The sequence below is a fragment of the Somniosus microcephalus genome, chromosome 1, assembly GCF_052327205.1.
Source record: "Somniosus microcephalus isolate GS21.2 chromosome 1, FLI_Smic_1.0, whole genome shotgun sequence".
Taxonomy (NCBI): Eukaryota; Metazoa; Chordata; class Chondrichthyes; order Squaliformes; family Somniosidae; genus Somniosus; species Somniosus microcephalus.
In genome coordinates this window covers 168,521,588-168,537,832 of record NC_140987.1, presented here as the reverse complement: position 1 = coordinate 168,537,832, position 16,245 = coordinate 168,521,588, and the positions used below count along the sequence as shown (strand labels likewise).

At 49.7% G+C, this 16,245-nt stretch overlaps 1 protein-coding gene across 6 annotated transcripts in view; it reads left to right on the top strand.

Moving 5' to 3' along the window:
* apc (APC regulator of WNT signaling pathway) overlaps window positions 1-16,245 on the top strand; it is a 395,143-nt gene that overhangs the window by 66,644 nt on the left and 312,254 nt on the right. The window contains exon 2 of one of the 6 annotated variants that reach the window (XM_085987171.1): window positions 6,764-6,792. The exons of the other annotated variants lie outside the window; for them this stretch is intronic. The gene's annotated coding sequence lies outside the window, so the exon portion shown is untranslated. The remainder of the gene's footprint in view (window positions 1-6,763; window positions 6,793-16,245) is intronic. 6 annotated transcript variants of the gene reach the window in all.

The following is a 16,245-nucleotide window of genomic DNA, read 5'->3' as shown; positions in this document are numbered from 1 at the left end:
TGCAGAAAATATTTACAAGAATGATTCCAGGGATGAGGGACTTCTGTTACGTGGATAGACTAGAGAAGCTGGGGTTGTTCTCCTTAGAGCAGAGAAGGTTGAGAAGAGATTTGATAGAGGTGTTCAAAATCATGAGGGGCCTAGACAGAGTAGATAGAGAGAAACTGTTCCCACTGGCGGAAAGGTCGAGAGCCAGAGGACACCAATTCAAGGCGATTGGCAAAAGAACCAAAGGCGACATGAGGGAAAACTTTTTTACGCAGCGAGTGGTTAGGATCTGGAATGCACTGCCTGAAAGGGTGGTGGAGGCAGATTCAGTCATGGCTTTCAAAAGGAAATTGGATAAGTACCTGAAGGAAAAAAATTTGCAGGGCTATGGGGAGAGGGCGGGGGAGTGGGACTAGCTTAAGTGCTCTTGCAGAGAGCCAGCACGGGCCGAATGGCTTCCTTCTGTGCTGTAACCATTCTATGATTCATTCTATAAAAGGGGGGAAAAAATCAGCCAGGGTCTTGATCACTACCCAAGAGCCCCTTGCTGCAAGTGTTCCTGTATTGATACGAAGTGAGGACAGGATTGGGATTGTCTATGATTCAACTGTAATGGAAACTGGGATCTGTCCTGTTTGAAGCTAAGATTTTTATGTTTACCTCATTTCATTTAAATTGCAATGGAAGCCAGAGCTGCTACTTCTGTCAAGTTTTCCATTGTCCTTTTTAAGCTGAATGCCTGTGGCAAAGTGAATATACTTCTCTGTCCAGAAGCATTGGCCCGGAGTTTGCGGTGGATAGTGACGGCAACTAACAGCATTCGCCGTCATTGCCTGTCTGAATCTGACCGTGACTTCAGGATTTAATGCACGTGCATCTAAACTTGGTCATTCACTGCTCAGACACTGGCTGCGCTGTGGATCTCCCTCACAGCCAGTGAATTTGGGTTTTTCTGCAGTAATATCGCTAATTTAATTAACATTAAATGTTAAGCTTTGTTCGACTAGGTGTAACTGGAGTTTTAACAGCGTGTTGACTGCTAAACAAACGTTCTGGCTTTGAAAAATGATTTTTTATATTTATGGAATATCGAATTTCTCCATTGTGATAAAGGTTATTAAAAATGTTAATATTTAAGTTGGTTCATGATATTTTAACTTCTACCTTATCCCCATGTGAGAGTCCCAATCTTCATTTCGCTCTATGTAACATTTTTAAAAAGTCTGGATAAAAGCAGCTTCTCATTTCCTGGTTTCCTAATTGTGAGAGTTCTGCAATGTGATTGTTTGCTAAGACAGCTTGTTGATGTTGCAGCAGCCTCGCACTAGGAATTCCCATTACAGAGCGCTGAAATGAATTGAACATCGTAAAAGGCAAACTTCTCGCCCAAGAGATCATGGAATCTCTATGGGAGGCTTTCTTCAGGGCGAGTGCCTTTGCTTTGCTGGTGACTGCAAATTATGGGCCATTATATGTTAATGACAAATGGAAATGGGTTTCTGTTCATTTCTAGAAGAGTTTTTGTTTCTTTGTGCTGCATGCACGCACCTATGGGGTAAGGCAAGGCGAGGCAAATATATAGACCTTGTTTGCAGTATGGATTCAAAGGATGGGTCATCGCTGTTTAAATCAATTACATTTTACTATGTTAAAGGTGCTATATAAATGCCAGTTGTTGTTACTTGCAGACAGACCTCTATCATGGAAAAATTATTTTGATTAATTCCTCAGACAGTGTTTGTAGGGTTGCGACTTATCAAGACTGAGCCAATAATTAATTTTGTTCATTCAGATCAGGAATATTTCCAGTTTCCACTGCCTTGCACGTAGCATTCGTAACAAAATAGACGAGTTAATGGCACAAATAACTACATATGGGTATGATCTTGTGGCCATTACAGAAACATGGCTGCAGGGTGACAATGCCTGGGAATTAAACATACCAGGTTATTTAACGATCAGGAAGGACAGGCAGGAAGGAAGGGGAGGTGGGGTGGCTATGTTAATAAAGGAAGGAATCACTGTAATACAGAGAAATGATATTGGGTCAAAAGATCAGGATAATGAAACAGTTTGGGTGGAGGTAAGGAATAATAAGGGGAAAAAAACACTAGTGGGCGTAGTCTACAGGCCTCCGAACAGTGGCAACTCTGTTGGACGGAGTATCAATCAGGAAATAGTTGAGGCTTGTAATAAGGGAGCATCTATAATTATGGGGGATTTTAACTATCATATTAATTGGACAAATCAAATTGGGCAGGGCTGCCTTGAGGATGAGTTCATTGAGTGTATTAGGGATGGGTTTCTTGAGCAGTATGTAACTGAACCGACCAGGGGGCAAGCAACCTTAGATCTGGTCCTGTGTAACGAGACAGGATTAATTAAAAATGTCCCAGTAAAGGATCCCATTGGAATGAGTGACCATAACATGGTTGAATTCCATATTCAATTAGAGGGTGAGAAGGTTGGATCTCAAACAAGCGTGCTAAGCTTGAATAAAGGAGACTATGAAGGTATGAGAGCGGAATTGAGTAGAGTGGATTGGGAAAATAGATTAAAGGGTAAGACGATACATGATCAGTGGTGTACAGTTAAGGAGTTATTTTACAACTTCCAAAAAATATATATTCCACTGAGAAGAAAAGGGTGTAAAAGAAAAGACAGCCATCCGTGGCTAAGTAAAGAAATTAAGGATAGTATTCGACTGAAAACAAGGGCATATAAGGTAGCCAAATCTAGTGGGAGGATAGAGGATTGGGAAAACTTTAAAAGACAGCAAAAAATAACAAAAAGATTGATTAAGAAAGGGAAGATAGATTATGAAAGTAAATTAGCAAAAAATATAAAAACAGATAGTAAGAGTTTTTATAGTTATATAAAAAGAAAAAGGGTGGCTAAAGTAAATGTTGGTCCCTTAGAGGATGAGACCGGGAAATTAATGGTGGGAAATATGGAGATGGCAAAAACACTGAATGAATATTTTGTATCAGTCTTTACAGTAGAGGACACTAAGAATATCCCAACACTGGACAAACAGGGGGCTAAAGGGGGGGAGGAGCTAAACACGATCAAAATCACTAAGGAAATGGTACTCGGTAAAATAATGGGACTCAAGGCGGATAAATCACCTGGACCTGATGGCTTACATCCTAGGGTCTTGAGGGAAGTGGGGGTAGGGATTGTGGATGCATTGGTAATAATTTTCCAAAACTCCCTGGACTCGGCAAAGGTCCCGGCAGACTGGAAAACTGCTAATGTAACACCCTTATTTAAAAAGGGCAGTAGACAGAAGGCTGGAAACTATAGACCGGTTAGCCTAACATCTGTGGTAGGTAAAATATTGGAGTCCATTATTAAGGAGACAGTAACAGGACATTTGGATAATCATAATTTAATAGGACAAAGTCAGCATGGTTTTATGAAGGGGAAGTCATGTTTGACAAATTTGCTGGAGTTCTTTGAGGAAGTAACATATAGGGTGGATAAAGGGGAACCAATGGACGTAGTGTATTTAGACTTCCAAAAGGCATTTGACAAGGTGCCACACAAAAGATTATTGCTTAAGATAAAAAATCACGGGATGGGGGGTAATATTCTGGCATGGATAGAGGATTGGTTATCTAACAGAAGGCAGAGAGTTGGGATAAATGGTTCATTCTCAGACTGGCAATCAGTAACTAGTGGTGTTCCGCAGGGGTCAGTGCTGGGTCCCCAACTCTTTACAATCTATATTAACGATTTGGAGGAGGGGACCGAGTGTAACATTTCAAAGTTTGCAGATGATACTAAGATGGGAGGGAAAGTAGTGAGTGAGGAGGACATAAAAAACCTGCAAGGGGACATAGACAGGCTAAGTAAGTGGGCAGAGATTTGGCAGATGGAATACAATACTGGAAAGTGTAAGGTTATGCACTTTGGCAGGAAAAATCGTAGAGCAAGTTATTATCTTAATGGCAAGAAACTGGAAAGTACTGAAGTACAAAGGGATCTGGGGGTCCTGGTGCACGAAACTCAAAAGGTTAGTATGCAGGTGCAGCAAGTGATTAAGAAGGCCAATGGAATGTTGGCTTTCATTGCTAGGGGGATAGAATATAAAAATAGGGAGGTATTGCTTCAGTTGTACAAGGTATTGGTGAGACCGCACCTGGAATACTGCATACAGTTTTGGTGTCCATACTTAAGAAAAGACATACTTGCTCTCGAGTCAGTACAAAGAAGGTTCACTCGGTTAATCCCGGGGATGAGGGGATGGACATATGAGGAGAGGTTGAGTAGATTGGGACTCTATACTTATTGGAGTTCAGAAGAATGAGAGGCGATCTTATTGAAACATAAGATTGTGAAGGGGTTGGATCGGGTGGATGCGGGGAGGATGTTCCCGATGATGGGTGAAACTAGAACTAGGGGGCATAGTCTTAGAATAAGGGGCTGCTCTTTCAAAACTGAGATGAGGAGGAATTACTTCACTCAGAGGGTGGTAGGTCCATGGAATATGCTGCCCCAAAAAGCTGTAGAAGCTACATCATTACATAAATTTAAAACAGAAATAGACAGTTTCCTAGAAGTAAAGGGGATAAAGGGTTACGGGGAGCGGGCAGGAATTTGGACATGAGTCTAGGTTCGGATCGGTCATGGCCCTGTGGGTAGCGGAGCGGGCCCAGGGGCCGTGTAGCCTGATCCTGCTCCTATTTCGTGTGTCTAATTCTGTTAGATGCAGGAGATGGTTCTGTGATAGTAGATTTGAGGTTAGGATCAGATCAGCCATGATCTTATTGAATGGCGGAGCAGGCTCGAGGGGCCGATTGGCCTACTCCTGCTCCTATTTCTTATGTTCTTCCACCCCTGCCCTGTCGTCCCGTATCTTCTGCTTCAAATATTTTTCCACTTTTCCTTTCAAAGATATAATGGTCTCTGCTTCAAGCACTCCCTGCGCCAAAGAATACAGCACTCATAGTATCATAGAAACTTACAGCACAGAAGGTGGCCATTCAGCCCGTCATGCCTGTGCTGGCTCTTTGAAAGAGCAGCCGTGCTTAGTCCCATATCCCTGCTTTTTGTTCGTAACCCTGAAGGTCCTCAACCCCAAGTACCTGTCCAATTCTCTTTTTAAAATTATTTATGGAATCAGCTTCCACCATCTTTTCGGGCAGAGCGTTCAAGATCCCGACAACTCTGAGTGAAAATATTTCTCCTCATCTCCACTCTAGATCTTTTGCCAATAATTTTAAATATATGATCTCTGGTTATTGACCCACTCACCACTCTATCAAAACCCCTCATCATTTTGAAAACCTCCATTAGGTCACCCCTTAACCTTCGCTGTTCCAAGGTGAACAGTCCTAACTTTTCCAACCTCTCCTCATAACTGGTCACCCCTTAACCTTCGCTGTTCCAAGGTGAACAGTCCTAACTTTTCCAACCTCTCCTCATAACTGGTCACCCCTTAACCTTCGCTGTTCCAAGGTGAACAGTCCTAACTTTTCCAACCTCTCCTCATAACTGGTCACCCCTTAACCTTCGCTGTTCCAAGGTGAACAGTCCTAACTTTTCCAACCTCTCCTCATAACTGGTCACCCCTTAACCTTCGCTGTTCCAAGGTGAACAGTCCTAACTTTTCCAACCTCTCCTCATAACTGGTCACCCCTTAACCTTCGCTGTTCCAAGGTGAACAGTCCTAACTTTTCCAACCTCATAACTGAAGTCCCTCATCCCTGGTAACATCCTGGTAAACCACCTATGTACCATTTCTGAGGCCTTTTCATCTTTTCTGAAGTGTGGTGCAAAAATACTCCAGCCGAGGCCTAAACAGTGATTTATAATATTCTAGCATGATCACTTTGCTTTTATATTATATTCCTCTATTTATAAACCCAAATAACCCATATGTATTTCTAACCACCTTTATCAACTTGCCCTGCCACCTTTAAGGATTTGTGCATATAGACACCAAGGTCTATGCTCATCTACACTTTTCAAAATCGTGCCCTTTATAGTACATTCTTTCCATATTAGTTCTCCTAAAGTGCATCACTTCACACTGCATTGGACACTATCTACCATGCTTCTGCCCATTTCACCATCCTGTCTATGTCATCCTGAAGCCTACAATTATCCTCATCACTATGACGTTGCCAAGTTTTGTATCGTCTGCAAACCTAATAATGCTGTTCTCTAAACCCGAGTCTAAGTCATTTATAAAAATTAAAAAGAGTAATGGATCCGAAACTGACCCTTGGGGAACACCATTGCAAACCACCTCCCAATCTGAAAAACATCCATCCACCACCACCCTCTGCTTCTTGTCACTGAGCCAATTCCGTATCAATACCATCACTTTCCCCTTAATTCCATGGGCTTCTATCTTCTTAACAAGCCTCCTGTGTGGCACTTTGTCGAATGCCTTCCAAAAGTCCATATATACAACATCTAATGCACCACTTTGATCAACCTTCTCTGTTACCTCATAAAAGAATTCAGTCAAGTTAGTTAGACACAATTTGCCTTTAACAAATCCATGCTGGCTCTCCTCTCCATTATATCTCTCACATGCCTTTCCAAATGAAAGTTTATTTTGTCCCTGATTATAGTTTCCAATAACTTCCCCACTGCCAGTGTTAGGCTGACTGGCCTGTAGATTCCTGGTTTATACCTCTGCTCTTTCTTGAATAGTAGTATAACATTAGCAACCCTCCAGTCCTCTGGCGCTACTCCTGTATCCATTGAGGATTAAAAGATTGCAACTAATGTCTGCTATTTCTAACTTTGCTTCTTTCAGCAAGCTCAGATGCATTCCATCCAGACCAGGTAACTTACCAACTTTCAGTAATGCTAATCTTTTTAGTATGTTTTCTCTATCTATTACTATCCTGTTCATACTTCCCTCTCCTCTTTTAGTGTAACCTTCACATCATCATCATCATCATCCTTTGTGAAGACATCTGTGAAGTCTAACTTAGATAAGTGCAGGGCAAATGCTCAACATTCATACACCCTTCAGGGAAAAACATTAAAAAAGGTGGAGATAGAGAGATTTGGGCATTCTAGTGCATACATCTTTAAAGGTACATGAGCAATGCCGTGAAGTGATAGCTAAAGCAAATAGGGTGTTGGGGTGTATCCATAGGGCAATTGAGTATAAGACGAGGCAACAGAAAATGCTGGAAAAACTCAGCAGGTCAGGCAACATCCGTGGAGAGAAATTTGAGTTGATGTTTCGGGTCGAAACCCTTTTTCAAAACTGGAAAGAAACTAAAATAGATCGAAGGCAGGGCTGTGATCGAACAAAAGAAGTAAAAGAGACAATAAAGGGTATTCGAAACCAGACGAGATGGTAATAGGCTGGTGGAGACAAAAGGCAGCTGAGATTAAGTGTGAAGTGTACTGGCAGCTAAGAGACAGCTGCCAGGTGGGAAGAGAGAAACAAAAGGAAAGGGGGGGGGTGCGGAAAGGAAGACCCAAAACGAAGGGGTGGAAAAAATTATAAGTAAAAAAGTAATAGGGGCCGAGGTTATGATCTGAAATTGTTGAACTCAATATTGAGTCCGGAAGGCTGCAAAGTGCCTAATCGGAAGATGAGGTGCTGTTCCTCGAGTTTACGTTGAGCTTCCATGGAACAATACAAGAGGCCAAGGACGGTGAGGTCCGAGTGGGAATGGAGCGGTGAATTAAAATGACAGGCGACCGGAAGCTCGGGGTCACCCTTACGGACTGAACAGAGGTGTTCCGCAAAGCGGTCACCCAATCTGCGTTTGGTCTCCCCAATGTAGAGGAGACCGCATCGTGAGCAGCGAATACAGTATACTAGATTGCAAGAAGTACAAGTAAATCGCTGTTTCACCTGGAAGGGGTGTTTGGGGCCCTGGACAGTGGGAAGGGGGGAGGTATCGGGGCAGGTGTTACATCTCCTGCGCTTGCACGGGAAGGTGCCAGGGGAAGGGCTGTTTGGGGTGATAGAGGAGTGGACCAGGGTGTCTCGGAGGGAGCGGTCCCTGCGGAATGCTGAAAGGGGAGGGGAAGATACGTTTGGTGGTGGGATCACTTTGGAGGTAGCGGAAATGGCGGAGGATGATCCGTTGAACGTGGAGGCTGGTGGGGTGAAAGGAGAGGACAAGGGGAACCCTATCGTGGTTCCGGGAGGGAGGGGCAGGGGTGAGGGCAGAAGTGCGGGAGATAGAACGGACACGGTCAAGGGCCGTGTCAACCACGGTAGAGGGGAATCCTCGGTTGCGGAAAAAGGAAGACATGTCGGAAGCACTGGCGTGGAAGGTGGCATCGTCGGAGCAGATGTGGCGGAGACGGAGAAACTGGGAGAATGGAATAGAGTCCTTACAGGAGGCGGGGTGGGAGGAAGTGTAGTCCAGGTAGCTGTGGGAGTCAGTGGGCTTGTAGTGAATATTGGTCGATAACCTATCCCCAGAGTTGGAGACGGAGAAGTCGACGAAGGGAAGGGAAGAGTCAGAGATGGACCATGTGAAGGTGAGGGAAGGGTGGAAATTGGAGGCAAAGTGAATGAAATTGTCTAGTGCGGGGCGAGAGCAGGAAACGGCACCGATAGTCATCAATGTATCGGAAAAAGAGGTGAGGGAGGGGACCTGAGTAGGACTGCAACAAAGAGTGTTCCACATATCCCACAAAAAGGCAGGCATAGCTAGGACCCATGCGGGTACCCATAGCAACACCTTTGATTTGGAGGAAATGAGTGGAGTTAAAGGAGAAGTTGTTCAATGTGAGAACAAGTTCAGCCAGGCGGAGGAGGGTAGTGGTGGATGGGGACTGGACGGGCCTCTGTTCAAGGAAGAAGCGGAGTGTCCTCAGGCCATCCGGGTGGGGGATGGAGGTGTAGAGGGATTGTACGTCCATGGTGAAAAGGAAGGAGTTGGGGCCAGGAAACTGGAAACTATTAAAGTGGTGGAGGGCGTCCGAAGAGTCGCGGATGTAGGTGGGAAGAGACTGGACAAGGGGAGAAAAGATAGAGTCGAGATAGGAAGAGATAAGTTCTGTGGGGCAAGAACAGGCTGAAACGATGGGTCTACCAGGGCAGTCCTGTTTGTGGATCTTGGGAAGGAGGTAGAAGCGGGCTGTGCAGGGTTGGGGAACTATGAGGTTGGTGGCAGCAGGGGGAAGATCTCCAGAGGAGATGAGGTCAGTGACAGTCTTGGAAATGGTGGTTTGATGTTCGGTAGTGGGGTCATGGTCCAGGTGGAGGTAGGAGGAGGTGTCGGAGAGTTGGCGTTCAGCTTCCGCTAGGTAGAGGTCAGATCGCCAAACAACAACAGCACCACCCTTGTCAGCGGGTTTAATGACAATGTCAGGGTTGGATCTAAGAGAATGGAGTGCTGCAAGTTCAGAGGGAGGTAGGTTGGAGTGAGTGAGGGGAGCAGAGAAATGGAGATGGCCGATGTCACGGCGGCAGTTAGCGATGAAAAGATCTAGAGAGGGTAAGAGGCCAGGGGGAGGGGTCCAGGTAGAACGGGAATTCTGCAAGCGGGAGAAAGGGTCAGTCGTGCGGGGGGAAGACTCCTGGCCAATGAAGTGGGCACGGAGACGAAGGCGGCGGAAAAAGAGCTCAACATTGTGCCGAGCTCGAAATTCATTGAGGTGGGGGCGTAAGGGGATGAAGCTCAGGCCTTTGCTGAGGACTGATCGTTCGGGGTCAGAGAGGGGATGGTGAAAACGCAGCAGGGGGTGAGATTGGGAGAAGGGGGGTCAGAGGAAAGTGAAGGGGAAGAAGGTTCCGGAGGGACGTTGGTGTCCAAGAGTTGATGAAGCTTGCGATCCTTGACATCGGAAAGGAAGAAAAAAGTTTTTTGTTGAAGCGTCAGATGATTCGAAGGATGAAATGGAACTGTGGACCCGGACAGCTTTGAGATAGAGTGCGCCGGTGTTGCTGAAGAGAGAGGTCGAGAGTGTTCATGTGGCGCCGCATGGCGTTGAGCGTGGATCTCAGGATACGGCGAGAGCAGCAGTTCGAGGAACGATGAATATCTTGGAGATATTTGTAATCCTGGGTGGATCCGAAACACGAAGGGTGGAAGTTTAGTTGGAATCCACGTGGAATAAGTCGGAACCGGAGACAGTTGCTGAGGAAAATGATGTGGCTGTGAAACCGAGTCTTGGCAGATACCTGATCAAACATGAGAAGGGAAACTGAAAGTAATGAAGATGAACAAGTTTGAAGAACCAAACGGAGATCCCGTCGAAGAGAAGAGCAGAACTTCTTCAAGGTAGGCATTCCTAGAAGAGGTGTGGCAGTGAACCAAACACTAGTACAATAGCAAAATACTGCAGATGCTGGAAATCCGAAATAACAACAGAAAATGCTGGAAAAACTCAGCAGGTCCGGCAACATCCGTGGACGAGGCATACTATTTTGTCCTTGTACAAGACCGTAGTCAGGCCGCACTTGGAATACTGTGTCCAGTTTGGGTCTCCTCACATGGTGGGTGATATTGAGGCTTTGGAAAGGATGCAGAGGAGGGCCACTGGACTAATTCCCAGCTTAAAGCATCTTCGTTATCAAGATAGGCTAAAAGAGTTGGGTTTAGAGAAGCGGAAACTTAGAGGTGATCTGATTGAGTTTTATAAGATAATGAAGGGAATAGATTGTGTTCCAGTTGACAGTTTGTTTCAATTAAATAGGTTAGTGAGGACCAGGGGTCACAAATTTAAGTTGTATAAGGCTAGATCTAGGTTAAATGTCAGGAGGTGGTTCTTTTCCCAGAGAATAGTGGTCCTCTGAAACAGGCTGGCATCTTGTGTGGTGGTGCTGATTCGCTGAATTTCTTCGAGAGCTGGACCTGTTTCTGGCTGTGGCGGCGATCACCTCTTACAGAAGGTATATACTGCAGGGAATTTAAACCCAGAGTGATCACCTTGACTAGTTTTGATCGTGTAGATGGGTCGGAGAAGAATTTCCTAGACTTTTTCCCCCAAATTGGCCTGGGTTTTTAATGTTTTTTTGCCTTTTCCAGGAGATCACATGGTTTCGGGTGGGGTGGAGTATATATTGTGAGACACAAGGTGTTGCAATTGTGTGGGATAGGCTCGACGGACCAGAGGGTCTTTACCTGTCAATCATTGTTCGTGTGTTTGTACTCATTTAATACTTCAGCCGTGTCCTCTGACTCGACAGGAAGTTTTCCCTTTGTGTCCTTAATAGGCACAACTTTTTCTCTAGCTATCCTCTTGCACTTGAGGTTCAATTTAATGTTGCCTGCTAATCTTTTCTCGTAGTCTCTCTTTGCCTCCCGTATTAACTTTCGGAGTGATAATTTGCACCACATTTTTGGTTCTCTCTGTGCCTGGATGTGTGAGGCGGCTGGGGCCAGCACCGCCATGCTTCACTCGACTTCATGCGGAGAAGGTCATGGGATCAGATGGTGGGGGAGGGAGGAGATGGGATCGGGAGGGGGGGATTGGAAGGGGGGGGAGAGAGGGGGAGGGGGGAGAGGGGGGGAGGGGGGATCGGAAGGGGGGAGAGAGGGGGAGGGGGGATCGGAAGGGGGGAGAGAGGGGGAGGGGGGAGAGAGGGGAAGAGAGGGGGAGGGGGGATCGGAAGGGGGGAGGGGGGATCGGAAGGGGGGAGGGGGGATCGGAAGGGGGGAGGGGGGAGAGGGGGAGGGAGGAGATGGGATCGGGAGGGGGGGATTGGAAGGGGGGGAGAGGGGGGGAGGGGGGATCGGAAGGGGGGAGGGGGGAGAGGGGGAGGGAGGAGATGGGATCGGGAGGGGGGGATTGGAAGGGGGGGAGAGGGGGGGAGGGGGGATCGGAAGGGGGGAGAGAGGGGGAGGGGGAGAGAGGGGGAGGGGGAGAGAGGGGGAGGGGGAGAGAGGGGGAGGGGGGATCGGAAGGGGGGAGAGAGGGGGATCGGAAGGGGGGAGAGAGGGGGAGGGGGAGAGAGGGGGAGGGGGAGAGAGGGGGAGGGGGAGAGGGGGAGGGGGGATCGGAAGGGGGGAGGGGGGATCGGGAGGGGGAGGGGGGATCGGAAGGGGGGAGGGGGGATCGGAAGGGGGGAGGGGGGATCGGGGAGGGGGGAGAGGGGGAGGGGGGATCGGAAGGGGGGGAGGGGGAGGGGGGGATCGGAAGGGGGGAGGGGGGAGAGAGGGGGAGGGGGGATCGGAAGGGGGGAGGGGGGAGGGGGGATCGGAAGGGGGGAGGGGGGAGAGGGGGAGGGGGGATCGGAAGGGGGGAGGGGGGATGGGGAGGGGGGATCGGAAGGGGGGAGGGGGGATCGGAAGGGGGGAGGGGGGGGAGAGGGGGAGGGGGGATCGGAAGGGGGGAGGGGGGAGAGGGGGGAGGGGGGATCGGAAGGGGGGAGAGAGGGGGAGGGGGGATCGGAGGGGGGGAGAGGGGGAGGGGGGATCGGAGGGGGGGAGGGAGGAGAGGGGGGGAGGGGGGATCGGAGGGGGGGAGAGGGGGGGGAGGGGGGATCGGAGAGGGGGGGAGGGGGGATCGGAGGGGGGGAGAGGGGGGGGAGGGGGGATCGGAGAGGGGGGGAGGGGGGATCGGAAGGGGGGAGGGGGGATCGGGAGGGGGAGGGGGGATCGGAAGGGGGGAGGGGGGATCGGAAGGGGGGAGGGGGGATCGGGGAGGGGGGAGAGGGGGAGGGGGGATCGGAAGGGGGGGAGGGGGAGGGGGGGATCGGAAGGGGGGAGGGGGGAGAGAGGGGGAGGGGGGATCGGAAGGGGGGAGGGGGGAGGGGGGATCGGAAGGGGGGGAGGGGGGAGAGGGGGAGGGGGGATCGGAAGGGGGGAGGGGGGATCGGAAGGGGGGAGGGGGGGGAGAGGGGGAGGGGGGATCGGAAGGGGGGAGGGGGGAGAGGGGGGAGGGGGGATCGGAAGGGGGGAGAGAGGGGGAGGGGGGATCGGAAGGGGGGAGAGAGGGGGAGGGGGGATCGGAGGGGGGGAGAGAGGGGGAGGGGGGATCGGAGGGGGGGAGGGAGGAGAGGGGGGGAGGGGGGATCGGAGGGGGGGAGAGGGGGGGGAGGGGGGATCGGAGAGGGGGGGAGGGGGGATCGGAGAGGGGGGGAGGGGGGATCGGAGGGGGGGGGAGGGGGGATCGGAGGGGGGAGGGGGGATCCCCTCAGTCAACTAGTCCTGGGACTCAGTGAAGTAACTAATAACAATACTAACAAGAACCAGCCCCAGGACAGTGACAGGGTAACGCAAAGAATTCGACCCAACACAATCGTCGCTAAGCAAAAGGAAAAATATCTGTCATATTGGGCAGAAACAACAAAAACCCAAAGCAAACTCAATTGCTACTTGGCCCTAAACAGACAATACAACATAGCTGATTACCTGACCATGGTAAAGGATAACAAACTGAGAAGAACCTTGACAAGGTACAGACTTAGCGAACATAGCCTAGCGATCGAAAAAGGCAGACACAGGCAGACCAGGCTGCCAAGAGAAGACAGGATATGCTCTCACTGCAGTCAGGGAGTAGTTGAGACAGAGATGCACTTCCTCACAGCCTGTGGAAAATATCAGGGCATCAGAGAGAATTTCTATCAAAAATTCTCACAAATATGCCCTGAATTCAGAAATCTGACTGACAACCAAAAACTCCCATTCCTACTGGGGGAGGAGAGAAGCTGTGTAACACTGGCGGCACACTATGTTACAGCTTGCCATGAACAGAGGGACAACCAGTAAACTAAGACAAGAGTATATATAAACAAGGCGAAAATATATTTATAAACTCAGGGATATACCTGTTTATACACTGTATGAATGGAACCGCGTTTGTGTTCAACCATAAATGTATTTTGATGCTTTGGCAACATAAGATGTACCTTATCATGCCAATAAAGCGATTTGTATTGTATTGTATTGGATCGGAAGGGGGAGAGGGAGAGGGGGGATCGGAGGGGGGGAGAGGGGGGATCGGAGGGGGGGGGAGGGGGGATCGGAGGGGGAGAGGGGGGCTCGGAAGGGGGGGAGGGGGGATCGGAAGGGGGGAGAGAGGGGGAGGGGGGATCGGAGGGGAGGGAGGGGGGATCGGAGGGGAGGGAGGGGGGATCGGAGAGGGGGAGGGGGGATCGGAGGGGGGGAGGGGGGAGAGGGGGGCTCGGAAGGGGGGAGAGGGGGGAGGGGGGCTCGGAAGGGGGGAGAGGGGGGGAGAGAGGGGGAGGGGGGATCGAAAGGGGGGGAGGGAGGGGGGATCGAAAGGGGGGGTGGGAGGGGGCATCGAAAGGGGGGGAGAGAGGGGGAGGGGGGATCGAAGGGGGGAGAAAGGGGGAGAGAGGGGGAGGGGGGATCGAAAGGGGGGGAGAGAGGGGGAGAGAGGGGGAGGGGGGATCGAAAGGGGGGAGGGAGGGGGGATCGAAAGGGGGGGTGGGAGGGGGCATCGAAAGGGGGGGAGAGAGGGAGGTTCGAAAGGGGGGGAGAGAGGGGGAGGGGGGGATCGAAAGGGGGGGAGAGGGGGAGGGGGTGATCGAGAGGGGGGGAGGGGGATCGAAAGGGGGGGAGAGGGGGAGGGGGGGATCGAAAGGGGGGTAGAGGGGGAGGGGGGGATCGAAAGCGGGGGGAGAGGGGGAGGGGGGATCGAAAGGGAGGGGGAGGGGGGATCGAAAGGGGGGGAGAGAGCGGGACGGGGGGGATCGAAAGGGGGATCGGAAGTGGGGGAGAGGGGAGATCGAAAGGGGGATCGGAAGTGGGGGAGAGGGGAGATCGAAGGGCGGGGAGAGCGGATCTGAGTGGGGAGAGAAGCTCAGGAACTCGGTGTGGGGTGGGGGAAGAGCACGGAGAGAACAGTGGGGAGGGGGAAAGGAACATGTCAATTCTAAAGGGGTGGCGGGGGCGGGGGGAATGAGAGTGAGAACGTGATCCAGATGGGAAGACTGATCAAGCTCTCCCCCCTTTTAGATGTGGATCATGTTCTTCCAACCCCACCCTCACCCCCTTTCCACCTGCACCACATTCTCCCTCTCCTCCCCCTAGACCTGGTTGATTTCTCGGAAAGCCTGGGCTTTGTGCAGCAAGTGACATCACTGGGCTGGATGAAATCGGAAGTCATGACCCTGTCACTTCACTTGATACCCAATAAACCTGTTAACAATCCGTGATCCACACACAATGCCCCATGTATGCGGCGGGGCAGGGGGGAGGAGAAGGTCAGGAACCTGGGGTGGGGGAAGGTCAGGAACCCGGAAAGGGGTGAGCAGGCGGAAAAGGTCAGGAACCAGTTGGGGAGGGAAAAGGTCAGGAAGTGGTTGTGGGTGGGTGAAGGTCAGGAACTCGGTTGGGGGTTGGTCAGGAACTTGTTTGGGCAGAGGGGAAAGAAGGTTCTAATCCGCGAGGGTGATCCCTGTCTGTTCTCTGAACAGAGTACCATGTCTGGAGCCTGGCAGTCAGAATGAATGGATCAAATTATACATTGCAAAAGTACTTGATTACTCAGGCAGGCAAGTTCAAATTACACATTCCAGACAAACTGCTGGGTGTGTCTTGTCATCCAAGGGTACCAATCAGAACTTTGGTGTTGCAAATACACACTGCCATTAACTTTTCAATTCCCTCCTGTACTTTCCATAATCATCCTAGTTATTAACTGAATCATGCTCCTGACATTTGTAATAAGCCACCTTTTTCTGTTTTATATTTTATTTCCTTTGTCATCCAGGGCGCATTAGCTTTGGATGCTCTACCTTTTCACTTCAAAGGAATATGCCTAGTTTGTTCCTAAATTACCTCTTCCCTGAATGCCTTCAATTGTTTCTTTATTGCATTGCCCTGCAATCACCTTTTCCAATGTACCTGTCCGAGGTCCCTTCTTAAATCACTGAAATGAGTTCTTCACAGTTGAGCATTTTTACCTTAGATATTTTCTGATCTCTTTCTATAATTACTGGAAACCGAATTGCGATGTGGTCACTGTTTGCTAGATCAGGGGTTCTCAACCTTTTTGCTTCTGAGGCCCCCCCTCCCGTGTTCAAAAAATTCCACAGACCCCCCTGTAACACGACACAAGTATTTTTTCTTTATAAAAATTAGTTACACAATTAAACATACAGACCTGTATATACGGTCAGTGGCAACGCAAAGGCGTTCGGCACTGGCCCCAAAGTAAGCATCACACAAAGATCTTGTGATCTCTGTGACAAGTAATTTGACTTTTCCGACGTGCAGTTAAAATTAGCGTAAGATAATGAGAAATCCCTAACGCGAGCTGCTGTGACGTCATAAAGCTGTCTAAGCAGCCAATCACAATGCTGAATTCTCACAGACCGAGAACCAGGAAGTGAGTAAGCTCCTT